Source organism: Amblyomma maculatum, chromosome 1, assembly GCF_055883805.1.
Source record: "Amblyomma maculatum isolate TAMU_Amacu chromosome 1, ASM5588380v1, whole genome shotgun sequence".
NCBI classification, from domain to species: Eukaryota; Metazoa; Arthropoda; class Arachnida; order Ixodida; family Ixodidae; genus Amblyomma; species Amblyomma maculatum.
Genome location: NC_139344.1, coordinates 503924156 through 503938382, shown reverse-complemented (window position 1 = coordinate 503938382; position 14227 = coordinate 503924156). Strand labels below are relative to the sequence as shown.

Below are 14227 nucleotides of genomic sequence, written 5' to 3'. Positions count from 1 at the left end.
GGACCGTCCTTCTTCAAGGTAGATTCTCAATTCTACCTTGAAGAAGGACGGTCCACCGTCCGAACTGTTGGAATAAAATAGCTAATCGGGAAAGTTGTGTGACATCCTGTTTGAATTTAACTCTGGCCCATTAGTAACAAGCAACCCATGTCTGTATATATATATATATATATATATATATATATATATATATATATATATATATATATATCCTTGCGAAAAAGACGTTCTGGCTGCAGAGGATATAAATAGCGAAGGTAAATTAACACTTCATTTATTCTTCGTCGACGTTTCGACCGGGGTCCGGTCTTTCTCAAGACTGTGGTTACATTGCTTGAATTTCAGTTTTAAAGGTTTGGAAAATGTACAGACGCAGGTAAGCAGGATCATAAAAAAAAGAGGAGAAGAGGGCCATGAGGGATCTGTTGAATGCTAGGAAAGAGGGAGAAGACAAAACATTAGTACGGGCGGGCGGCCCAATCAAGAAAATGCGGGGGCCCCCACCCCTCCCCACGTCCCACTTCCCCATCCCCCGGACACCAAGAATGCCGCCGCGACATTAGGCCGGCATAAAGGCGGGGACACATGTCCGAAAAGCGAGTGCGATCCGGTCCGGCTCGCCGCGTCCGGACGAGTCCGATCCGGCAAACCGGCGCTCGCCGCCCGCGTCCAACCGGGCAGATGTCTCCGGCGCGTGATTCCGTGATTCCGTCTTCTCAACGGCTTGGTCCCGGAAGTTACGTACGCACCACAATTAAAACAAACACAACAAAAACAACAAACATTCATTTGTACTTTGAGTGATTATGCAGATAAGTGTATAAATTGAAACGGGTATATTATAAAATATTCAACATATCTAAACAGTTGCCTACCTGGTAATTCTTAAAAGAACTAACACTGCATTGACGCTCCCTAGCAAAGTGGAAAATATCTTATCTGTTTTCAGACAACAAGGAAAGGGGCTGGCATTTACTCATGAACTACCAGTTAAGGACAGCTTGCAGTTTTTAGATATCAATGTCAAAGTTCTTGAAGGGCGTGTGTGTTGGATGTATTGCCCCCGTGCCAAAAAGGAACTGCTTCCGTACGAATCAGCACACTCTAAAGACTGTAAAAAGGGCGATCGCTTCGCTTTGCCTAGAGTCCGCATTACTTAAGTCTTGTGCTCACATGGCTGAGGCTAGTTTCAACAATCAGATCGAAAGACTTCGAATGGCTGGTTTCCCGTGTTCTGTTGTTTGCAGCGTAGCGGAGACCGTCCTACAAAAAATGAAAGGGAAGAGGAAGAAATCCCATGCTAAGCCAGGATCAAGGCGACCACAAGTGGTCCCCTATATTCACCGAGTGGCACATAACTTGAAGGTCGCCGGCCGGTAAGACGTACCTGTCATTTTCTCCGCGCCCAAAAAGCTGAGCGGATTGTGCTCGAAAATCGGGCAGAAGAAGAAAGCCCTGTGGAAAAGAGGCACGGCAAGCATTACTGTTCCTGTGCTGTCGGAGTGGTCTACGAAATCCCACTGACTTGTGGAGGGGTCTATATAGGCCAGACGGGTCGCTGTATTAACGACGGAGCACGGGAGCATGAGAAATCTTTAGAAAACGGAGGCGGGTTAAATTTGTCTACCCATTGCAAAGAATGCAACTGTGAGCCAATGCTTAACGGTATAAGGATTCTGGGCAGGAGTCGAGATCAGGTGGCACGGGAAATTCTTGAAGCCTTTATGATCAAAAAGAAGGGTAGCATTTGTGTTAGAGACTCGTCTGTATCCCTCTGTAGAAATGAAGTTTCATTCCTTGATAATTTTTTGTGACGGCATGCTCTGTGCGACTTTAAGGCCGGAATTTTTAACGGCCTTGTGATGCTTAGTTAGGCGGGTTGTTAATTTCGTCGCTCGTTTAATTCTGCGTTTGCTACCAGGGTTTTTTGTTGCTGTGTTTCAGGTTTGACCGCTGTTTCTTTTGTTTTGACTACTTTTTCTACGATCGTTTTTAGTTGCTTTTAGGCTCCTGACTGTTTTTGCTCCCCCTTTTTTTGACTATGCTTTTGGTATACAATTGTTTTTTCTTTTGCTATGATTGTTTTTGCTTTTCCTGACTGCTTTTGCTTCATTTCTTTGACTCGGCTTTTGCTATGATCGTCTTTTGTTGTTGTTGGCTTAGTTTTTTTGACGCCTTTTGCTTCATTTGTTTTGTCTCTGCTTTTGCTACGATCGTCTTTTGTTGTTGGCTTAGGGTTTTGAGTGCTTTTGCTTAACTGTTTTGACACTGCTTTTGCTACGACTGTTTTATCGTTTTATTTTTTATTTTTTAGGGTTCGGGCTGGTCGCTTCTTTTTTTTTTGTTTTTTTTTTCTTTCTTTTTTTCCGTTTTTGATAGTTTATCTACTGAGGTTAGAAATATCTTGTCTGATTTCCTGTTGGTACTGCTCGGCGTTCACGGGTTGGGTTTGGAGTGGACTGTGGCGATGAGTCTGATGCTTGAGATGGACGTATAAATATGCCCCCTTTCCGTTTATTAAATAGTTGGTAGTGTGCGCATGTGGTGTCCCCTTCTTGTCTGTGTCCGTTTCCGTGTTGCGCCGCCGTTCAATTCCACAAATTAGGAACATACGTAGCCACAAGGTCACGAAATGCGAGGTGTGCAGCAATTCTGGATATCCTGACAATGAAAACTTGCCTCTTCCAACAACTAAAATAGCTTTGTATTGGATTGTCTCACTCGATTAAATTATTTTATCTTTATCAGTGATGCTGGTGAAAGATAAAGATATTGCAATGGACCACTGGTATTTCACACAGCTAAGCCAGCTGTTTCAAACACATTACTTCTGTGTTTATACCTCACTCACACAGTCAAATGCCATTTAATGAAGTTGAAGGTGAAGTCAAAATTTTTCGTAACTATTACTCTGTTATAACCATTTCCTACCAGTATGGCATGCCAGAGAGACATACCACCAAGTAAATTGACGCCAACAGGCGGTTTGCCCCTCGATCGAGCATCCCCATGCGATCTTCATGGTGTGTTATGAGACCATGGGCGGGAATACAAAGGAAAAAGAAGAATGTATATTAGCCCGTTTTAGGAAAAAGTAAATTTTGGCTTAGTCCCATTCTGCAGCTAAGTATTCCATTCATTATGCTCCAACAAGTTTTCTCGGAAAGGGCCACTTCCTGCACTATAGCACTGTTTCCATCCGATCCTCTTAATCGTCTTGCACTGAGTTCGTAACTGGACATCCCTAAGTTTAGACTGTCACAGTCACCTACGGCACACTCGTAGCTGTCCTAATCAGTAAGGTCACAGTGCATACAATTCCTTTCTATGTTCGCTTTTACGTTGCGACGGCATCAGTGTCGACAGCTATGCAGCCGCAGAACATATTGTTCTCGGGCACAAAAGCAGCGTAACAAACAGCATGCCATAAAGCTGCTGTGGCTTGCAAAGAATTTCCGCTGCCATCATTCTCCAAGCCATCTAGTTCGCTCAACAACTGCTGGTGCCTATCGAGGGGTGTCAGAAGCAGTTGGTGACTGTATCTGCACACTGCAGTTGGTGCCATGGTTTCACCCTCCTCTCAGCTTTGCCAGCTGGAGTTGAAGGAGGGCAGGAAAAGAAATGCTGAGGAGCAAGCCTCCGGTATAAGTTTTGAATTGCTTTAGTGATTGCATGCTCTCTAGTATTGGAATTAACTTATCGGTGTGAAGTAACTATATATCATTATTCTCAAGTGAAACAAGTTTGTTATATTCATTTCAAGAAAATTTTCTCTTCATTTAAATTAGACATTAAGTATGTTGATTTTCGAGGTATATTTAAAAAGAATTTTGATTACTTTGTTATACCTCACTTCACTGCTTAGCTTTGACTGTGATTCTGTGTGCACACTGCCACGATCTATGGTAGACACAACTTGCAATTTTGAACATACGATCATAAGCTTGCGCAAAGGGGGCGGCCATCCCCCGTAATCCTCTAAAGGGGGGTGCCAAGTTCGTCCCAAATCTTTACTCTGTCGGACCTGTGTGTCATTTTTAAAAGTGCAGGGTTATGGTCGTGGACATTTTTTTTTACTACGCTGGCGGCCGAGAACTCGTGCTGTTGCGTTCGAAGCTACCTTACCCTCCGGAAAATCGTGGACTCAATAAAGAACCATTTTGAAAAGTCAGTCATCGAGTAATGTTCAGTTTTGCATCGATGGAAAAGCTTGTTTTGTCTCTTAAGCACAAAATACTTTGCGTGTGTTGCTATTTCATATCGCGTCAAAATAAGTATTTTATAACCATTCCTTATCCTCACATTGCATTTTGGCTGTAGGGGCCTTAAATACAGGGTTGTTGGGGGGGGGGCAGCAATGAAACTTGGCTTCCCCAATGCAGAACTCTGTGCACGCCTATGCGTATGATGGGTAACTATATAGGCTGAACACTCTACTGCTGCGACACCTGCCGTTGGCTCAATGGTTAGGGCGCTCGACTGCTGAACTCAAGAATGCGGGATCGAATCCCGGCCTCGGAGGTCAATTTTAACGGAGATGAAAAGCATGGTGCCCATGTGCTGTGCGATGTCAGTGCACATTAAAGAACTCCAGGTGGTTGAAATTTCCGGAGCCCTCCACTACGACATCTCTGCATAGCCTGTGTCGTTTTGGGATGTTGAACTCTACAACCAAACTATACTCCACTACAACGGCCTTGACATACATCGTCAGGGCAGTAGCTTGGTCAAGTTGGTTGTCCACTTGTGGTAAAACAGTGCAGAACAGCGGGACAAGACACAAGTACTGAATTAAAACTCAGTTTTTATTTTAAACAACACAACTTCTTATATAACATCTGCACCACAACTCAAATAATAACAACCATATCACTGAGGCGATCTCAAATGACAAGCAAAGACTTTTAATGAAAGAGGCGAATCACATTTGTGACATGTTCAGTTCCTTGTTTGTTAATGTGACAGACGATGTGCTGATGCAGCTATCTCTCAGCCTCGCTATTGAAGCTGCCTCGATACCTCCTTGGATCAACAGCTCTTTGTGTTTGACGATTGCTTTGCATTTGCCTAGCTCAGGTGCACAAGGTTTTGAGGGACAGTCTGTGCAACGAATTCCCAGGTTTCTGGACGCTTGCTCGAAATTCGTTTCGTGTTCTAGAGTGTTTCATTCATGTACCTGCCAGTCTGTTCTATGTACTCTTTCCCACATATCACAGGCAATGAATAAACAAGGCCTCGGAACATTTTAGCCTAAAAAGGGGGTTCGGTGCTTAATCGTGCATCTGTTTCTTTCTTGCAGTGTTATCATTCATTCGTCTGCACAGACCTTTCAGTTTGTTAGGGTCGGTCATCACGGCTTTTCGACCATTTCTTTTTAGGCAATGTAAAATGCTCTGAATATAAGGTGTTCCTAGTGCAGGCATCCTTTCTCTTTCCTTGGCTGAACCTGCTGTTCTGGCCTAGCCCTCATCAAGGTCAGCTTTGAGTGAAATGGCAGTGGCGCTTTCTCTTCTCCAATTTATCCGAGGCTGTTGAAAAAGTCTCCGATGCGAAGATGGTAGTCCTCTATCTTTAGTATTACCTAGCTGTGTATTTACCAAATCTGCGTCAACCCTTGCCATTTCTACTAAACACCACTGAACACTGTTTTTTTTTGCCCTCATAAAAGTGGCTCATACCCACAAAGGGCCATGACCGGGCGGTGATTACAGTTGGTTCTCTCGCAGAGATTGTTAAGGGTGGTACTGGGGCTTACTGAGATTTATATTTGTGGGAGGGAAAAATAAACAATAAATCCTTTCTTGCTACGGCAGTATGCAACCTTGTTTGCTTTATTGAGAGTGTACGACTCTTAGTTGGTAAATATAGGGCAACTATGACCGTACTGCAAAACGTGGCCTTGCTAAGCGCAACAGCTGTAGCAACGTCCCGACCCTGCTAGTTAAGCTTCACGGAGCTTTACATACATTCTTCTGGACTATTTATCAGAGCAGTATATGAAATTAATTTTCAGACACTTTGCCGTGTTATGCAGCCAGAGTACAAATATTAACATGACTTCGTAGGCGCAAACATGCCAAGAAAATTCGAACTGAAACAATTTTCACGCAAACATGAAAAGGCAGTGAACTAGGATAGTACTTTCAGACTAGGATAAATGAAATATCGGCTCACAAAACAAGGCTACAGGCTACAGTACTGTACTGTATCGTTTATAGATCCTTTTCTCCGACTGGTTATGTACGCGCCATTAAAGTGAACTAGAATACTGTAGTCATCTAGATCACTATACGCACCATATTTACGCACCGGACGCTGCCATCTTGAAATCTAGCCAACAGTCAAGCTGATTAAGCGCCCAAACAAGCTGCCAGCCTGCCAAACAGAACTCACAAAATCTGAACCCAAAATAAATGATCTCAGCGTAAATAACAACAAAAACGTAGCTCTGAGTACTGTGAAACAATATAACATTGTTGAAAGAAAATAGTTGTTACTTGCTATCACTTCAAACTAGCTTCAACGTCGGCAGCAGCATAGCATCGTGCAGCATTGGAAACATCGGTAGATAAACATCGGCACATCGGACATCTGTACTACAAGGGGCATATATGTATACCTTGCAAGGGGTACTAGCAGTACTAGCTAGAACTAGCCAGAAGGGCCATTAGTGGAAACGGTCTGAATTATTACAAAGTAAGGCTCCTTTTTTTTCTTTGTAAAAATACGAGATACCTTCAGCCTACAGCGATGTCCGCTTCAATATCAGGGCACGAAGACGCACCTTTTGACATCTCTCCAAGCTTTGAAACTTCGCCTCACGCGACACAGTGGACGTCAAGAAAATGATGACAGCTTGCGAGAGCCAAGAGCCAACATTGACCCTTATTTCAGGAGCTCAGAACAAGGTGCAACGAGCACACTTTTAAGCGTTAAACTGTGTGGTGACCTTTTTGCTTGTTGAGGTGCACTTCATGCGTCACTGGACCGCCATTGAAAACGCGAGTCGTAAAATAGACAATGCAGTCGATATAGCACTTGCAGGTAAGAAATGCAGTCTTAAAGGAGACTCCAGAGAGCGCAATCCTGCAGAACATATTTTCATGACCTTCATGAAAGCACAGGCAACAAACAAGTGCACATCCCTGCTCAAAGTTGTTGGCAGAGCAATCAGCCACGCTTGCGTGACAAAATTAGAGCGAGGGGCATTACGAAGTGCTACTTTGTGTATAACAATATTTCCTATCTGCGTTTACCCGTTCCATGGAAAAGCAGGATCACTGGTACGGAAATTCAGTTTCGATCACCTTACGAGAACAAAATATCTGCGCTCATTCATGCACCTGTAAAGCAATTTGTAGCATACATGCATCACTAACTCCACAACAGTACTAAAACTCGGCAGTAGTGCATTATCATGGCCAGGAAACATGTCAGGTGCAACATAATAACAGGCAATTAATTATACAACAGGTTTGTGCTGCTGGAAACATACAAAGGCAACAACGTCTTTGGGGGGCATGTAGCAGGTGTGTCTGGTACTGTCAGATATGATAGTAAATCAAATGCGAACAATTGAAAAATAAAAATCTGTTCTGTGTATTCATGATTGCTTCATAGCCATGTCTGGTTTTCACTTCCTCATTCTACCGTCACTTTGGAGTTCGTGGATATGAGATAAAACAGCACAAGTTTTGATCACGCGTACTTGGCATTGCATTATTGTACTAACATTGTGAAGGCTACTGTTGCCAATAAGGCAAGCATTATGGCCATGACCAAATATAGACATTAGTTGGATATGTCTCTTTGGCGTGCTGCTATCGCATATGATGACTTGCATTATGGTACTTTTGACTGCACACAGAGGATGCAAGAGGTCGTTGAGTATTTTATGCATAATCAAGCTCTGTGATGTGTGCACGGAGATCCTCAGCCAGGAAACTACTGTGCTCAATATATTCATACTCTTTTTTTTTTTTCTGGGAATATCTGATTTACCAGTGCAGTACAAAACAATGGGGTTTTGCTTTTTTTATTTTTTTCTTTCACACATACTTGCATTCTTAACTAAAGATGAAACGAAAAAAACACTTGACGGCATCCGATATTTGGTGCCATGCAACATTAATAAAGATGTTTAAAAACGTCTGTACTGACACCATTAAACTCATTAAAGCAGCACTAAGGACAGCTCTATACATTTTTCATTAATAGAAAATTCGTCTAGGCCCATTTAGGTATGTTGATGTTTGTCCAGAAGAAGAAGAATGATTTCTTAAATTCGGAAATTAGCTCTAAAAATTAATATATCGTTTTCTTGCCAATGTATTCAAATTAGTGACTTGTGCCTTGCGGAAGTTTACTTGTTATAACATCCAGTAGTGGAAACTGCACCCATATTTATTTATTTTTTCTTCTAACTTCTAAAAAAAAAATTTTTTTTTCACTGAAAAAGTGGGCAGACTTCACCTTGTCCTCAGTGCTTCCCTAACAGCATCTTGGCACTGGAGACTTAATTTGCCAAATGCATGAAAAACAGAAACCTGCACATTTCTTCTGTCACAAGTATGTCCAAGTACAAAAATTAAGCTAGTCAAGGTCCACTGAACTTAGCACAGTGAAAGCTGTCACTTAGTGATATACCTTTGATATAGCTAGATCATTTGACTATTATAGCTACTCACTGGCACTTGGCATGCAGGAGCCCTCTACTGCAGTGCCTTTTGACCTCTCCCTTCTTTCAATCTCTCCATCAGCGCTTTCCTTAACAGTGTGGTTAAGGAATGCACAACATACTAGGGCAGTTATTGTATTGCCCCTTTTGTACCGGCTACACAGACTCGACAGCACTGACGAGCCTAATATAACCTCATTAAATAAATGTATTTTTAAAGTGAAGTGAAAGTTTATTAGCTTGAACATATTTACAAAGTGCATAAAAATACAGACGAGGGTCCCAAGTCGGAAGACTGCACCAGGACCCTCGATAGATTACTACAACAAAATAAATAATAACAGCATAGTTAGCGAATGGTTATAATATACAAAACATGCCAAATCAGTATTTTTATACAAGAACAAAGGCACTAGCACAGGTATTAGACATAAAAATATAAAACATCAGCAATTCAACAAATACTCCTTCAAGTTATTTTTAAATCCGGGCAAGGACATATATGTTTTCAGTGTTAAAGGCAATTAGTTCCAGAATTAAATGGCTGCAAAAGATGTCATTTTTCCATAATTAGTATGAACTTTCAGGAGTAAAAAATTGTTATGCGCTACAAATCTTGTAGAGTTACAGTTTGAAAGTAGGATCGCATTAACAAATGGAAATGCAGGCTTCCATTCAATAGCTTAAAGAATGCGATTACAAGGTGATACTGAAAGAGCTGGTGGACTGATAATATATGATGCTCTTATAATAAGGGATGAGCATTAGTGGAAAAAGTGCTGCAGGTGATAATGCGGATGGCCTGATTTTGTATATCTGTGCAGACGATAAATGGCAGTTGTATTTCCCCAAACTACAATCCCGTAAGTGAGGCTACTGTGAATGAAAGCATAATACAGAGATAAGAGAATGTAACAAGAAAAATATGGGCTTGCTTTAATAAGAGCTCGAATACCAAACATAGATTTTTTTTTTTTCAGATGAGCAATGGGTGGGCTGAGAATTTAAGTGCAGAATCAAGAATAATGCCCGGAAAGCTAGTGTTATCAGAAGCTGAAATAGTGTAAGAACAGAGGGTTAACCTAGGAGTGCATGGAAGGATTTTCTGGCTACTTTTGAAGATTAAAAACTTTGTTTTAGTGGGGATAATAACCAGGTGGTTACTGAGTCACCATTTTGTTATGTTACTCAAAACGGTATTCAAATCAACAGTAAGATCATCAATGAACCTGTTAGATAATGACACGGTAGTATCGTCACCATTTAAAACACAGTGAGTTGGACTAATAGAAGTAGGAAGGTTGTTAATATATAATATAAACAGTAAAGGTCCGAAAACAGATCCCTGAGGAACACCTTGGTTAATAGTTCAAGCTAGAAAGGTAGTTGCATTAATATTGATTACTTGTTTACGATCTTGTAAGTAGCTTTTTAGAAGGAGAGATACAGGGCCTACTATGCCATAACATTCTAGTTTATTTACCAAAATCAAATGGTTAATCGTATCAAAAGCTTTTGTGAAATCCAAAAACACGGACCCAAAAAATTTGCCATTGTCAATGCCATGCTTAATAAATTCAGTCAAAGAGAAGAGAGCCAAGTTAATTTAGCTGCCGGACTTAGAACCACACTGGCAGGAGGAAATAATATTAAATTTATTTAGATAATTGTCTAAGTGACTGATTACTGATTTTTCAATTACTAAGAGATGATAGTTAGATATTATTTGTCTGTCACCTTTTTTGAAGGCCAGAATGACTTTCGCTGTTTTAAGGCAATCAGGAAAAACGCCATTCTTTAACATGAGAATAATAATATGACAAAGCGGTTTAGAAACTAGATTAGCAACAAGTTTCAGGTGCCATGAGGATATGTTATCAAGTCCAGGACTAGTGTCCTTGAGGCTAATAATAGTCAACTAGATTTTACAAGAGGAGACAGGAAACAGAAAGATTGATTAGTGTGTTTTAAATCTAGCTCTGGTGGAAGTGGAAGTTGGTTATGTGGCTCAGAAAAGAAGTCACTGAAAGAATTCGCGATGTAAAATGGCTCAGTGTAGATAGTACCATTGAAATTAATTTCAGTAGGGGCATTGTTAGCGCAGGGAAAATTGAGGAATTTGCTCAGAAGTCTCCATTGCTTTTTAGTAACGTTAGCGTTTCTACACAGTTCGTGTTCATACTAAGATCTCTCCGCGTGTTTAAGTAAGTTGTTCAGAACAACGGAGTATTTTTTGTCGCGGACTTTCAAAGAAGCTTTAAAAGGCTGCTTCTTCGTTTTTCTGTACAGATTTTCTTTTCGACGCATATTACTTAATAAACTATTTGTAAGCCATGGATTATGGTGAAATTTGTAATACTTTTTACATTTAACTGTTGTTGTACTCTCAGATATGCAATTGGAAAAAAGGTGACAAAAACACTCCATTGCTCCCTCCAGATTGCTGAACAAGAGGCACGGATACCAGTCTGTGTTACTGATTAGAGTTAACAAAATCTTCGTTGTTGAATCTGGAAGTGTAGAAAATTGCCCTTGGAGTACGGGATGGTTTACTGTGCGTAACGAAAATAGGAAAATGATCTGTAATGTCAAGTTCAATGACCCCTGAGTGGGGTGAGGGTAATATATTTGTCAGGGCATGGTCCACTAAAGAAGAGGATCCACTGGAAGTACACCTCATTGGAGCATTGATGATAAATTCGTAGCCGAACCCACGGAAGCAATCGGTATAGGAAACAACATTAGAATTACCTGTATCTAAAAGATTAATATTAATGTCACCAAAAATTAAAACATTTTTGTTTTCGAAAGATAGCTTATTTAGTGTGGTGTCTAATGCTAACAGAAACTCCGGGATTGATGAAGACTGTGAGTGGTGAATGCAGCCGAGTACCAACTTTCGAGAGTCAGTGGAAAAGATAATCGTTAGCTTCTATCGAAACAGATTGCGGTACATTCAGAGCGAGATCACATTTACGCTGGTAAGAAATTTCAGGGAAAATAAAGATTACAGCGCCTCTGTATCTGCGAGCGATGACAGTATTCTGGAAGATAAGATGTAAAACCAAATAGATTGCCATCAGAACTGGAAAGCCAGGTCTCCGAAACGCAGATGAAAGAGAACGAGTGCTGAAGTGAGATGATAAAATTATCAATAGATTCCCGATTCTTCCTGAGGCTGCGTGCATTGAAATGGATCAGAGAATGACTACTGTTTGCAAAGATAAGATGAAGTTCATCAGGGAATAGCGGGGTGCCTAAGGTTTTAGCACCGTCAGAAGCCATGAATGTATATGAACTAGTGGAAGACCTGAAGGTCTGTTTGTGTGCTTATGCGGAAGACCGTGCTCACGCCAGTCTGACGCACAAGTATGTGACAATTGTCAGTCCAGAGATGTTGCATTTCTTCATTTCTTTTCTTTCTTTAGCAACTTAGTTCTAACAAAAAATTTCTTGTTTCAAAGTTAAGGTGTTCATTTACGAAAACTGGGGAATTTGAATCTACAGGAAAACCAATTTGGTCTGTTTCTGGCCGAGCTTTCCGTGCCTTGCACACGAATTCATTTTTCTTTTCCCGACACACAAAGCGAGCAATGATGGTTTTTTCATTTCAAAGTCAGACGATGTCAAAGTCAGCGGCGTTGATAGGACACGAAATGACATCACCGATGGTTTCAAGCACTTTCTTAACATCCTCGCCTTTAGTTACTGGAACACCTTTTATTTCCACATTGTTGATCCTAGAATACTGTTCGAGTTCACCAACCCTTTTGTGGAGTTTGTCCTTTTCCTCTACCAGCAACCTGTTGGCATTCATGAACTCGGCCTCCCTGACTTTCATTTATTTCAATTCATTTGCAAATTGAACACTGTTGAGCAAAGAAGCATTGTCGTCACCTTCAGTAGCTTTCATTTGTGAAAAAACCTTTGTGGTGATCTCGGCCACCACGTCTTCTAGTTTCCCTTTAAGTAACAACTCCAGTTCCTCAACTCTCTTTGCGAGCTCTGGATTCGTAGGAATTTCAAACAATTGCGACAGTAAACAACAAAAGGCAGCTGGCAGCACCTGCGGCAATATCAAACAAGCAAGACCAAAAAATTTAGTTCAACTAACCTGCGAACCAAATACACGGACTTAGCGAAGCCTTTAGAAGCAGCAAATGCTGCCAGAAAGTGAGCACAGTGCACGAACTTTCACTTCTTTCATCTGTATAGACCCATCATCGCTCGCTGCCGCTGTGAGCATCTCAAGCTGTGTGCCAGGTTGTCCTGGAAAAACAGACACTTCTTGAAGTAGTATCTTACAAGTGGTGGAGTTGCTGGCTAAAGTTCGATGAGAAGGTGATATTGTCGTCGAGGTAACACAGGCAGGTCTTCCATTTCATTCCACGAAGCACGGTGTCAATCATGCCCTGAAAGGTGGCCGGCGCATGGCAGAGTCCAAAAGGCATCACGTTAAACTCGTATAGACCGTCGGGTGCAGAGAAGGAAGTCTTGACCTTGTCTGAATCGTGGATGGGAATTCGCCAGTATCCCAAGCAAAAGTTGAGACGAGAAATATTCAGCGCCTTGGAGACAGTCTAATTCGTCGTCAACGCGAGGCAAAGGTTAAACATGCGGGTGATCTCGTTAAGGGCCCGGTAATCCATGCAGAAACAGACTGAGCCATCTTGTTTACGAACGGGAACCGCATGCGAAGACCAAGAGCTCGTTGATGACCGGATGACATTTCGAGAAAGCATGTCGGCAACTTGCTCTTAATGACTTTTCGTTCTGATGCTGAAACACGATATGGCCGTTTTTGAACAACAGCAGAGCCATTTGTCTCTATACAATGAGAGGTGACGGAGGTCTTCCCTAAAGCAGAGGTGCGCACATCAAAATGTTCTCAGTGCCGCAAGAGGACGTCGAGCGGAGCTGTTGACTGCTCGAATGTGAGGTCAGAGCTGATGGCGGCTGCGAGCGCAGAAACATTCGGACTGAGTGGTTTGGCAGCAGACGGTGGTGCACAGGAAAGTATGTTGAGGGGCACAGGCTTGCCGTTAAATATAGCCAACAGCTCTGGGCAGTAAAAATGGCTGGCCAGTTGTATTCAGGGCCGCAACCGTGTGTGAAGCAGGTGAGACACGAGGCAAAAGCTAGGCCGTCGGAGGTCCACTGTGGAGTGGGCATATCTAAGGCTTCGCCGTCAAGAGCATAATCCAATGCCAATATGATTAGCTGCTCACGTCCTCAGGGAACAGAACGAAATGAACTGCTGCGAACACGTAGTGGTGAACAGTCAGGCGGGGATAATATATCGGGTCCGCAAGTTGGATGAGGCACTTGCAGCAAAAGATGACGGCAGACACTGAGGACAAAAACTTCCACCCCAAGATCAGGAGATGAACGCACGTGGGGAGCACAACAAATTTGATATGATGCCACTGACTATCGATGAAGACACATGCTGTGCATTGGCCGGTGGGTTTGATCGGAGTGCTATTAGCTTCACGAAGTGGCGGACTGATGCATGGAGTAATAACTTTGCACAGGCTCAGAGGGTAAACT

At 42.0% G+C, this 14227-nt stretch overlaps 1 protein-coding gene across 1 annotated transcript in view; it reads right to left on the bottom strand.

Annotated features, from left to right (window-relative positions):
- LOC146210348 (neprilysin-1-like) overlaps positions 1-14227 on the bottom strand; it is a 597280-nt gene that overhangs the window by 463637 nt on the left and 119416 nt on the right. The gene's annotated exons all lie outside the window — the stretch shown is intronic.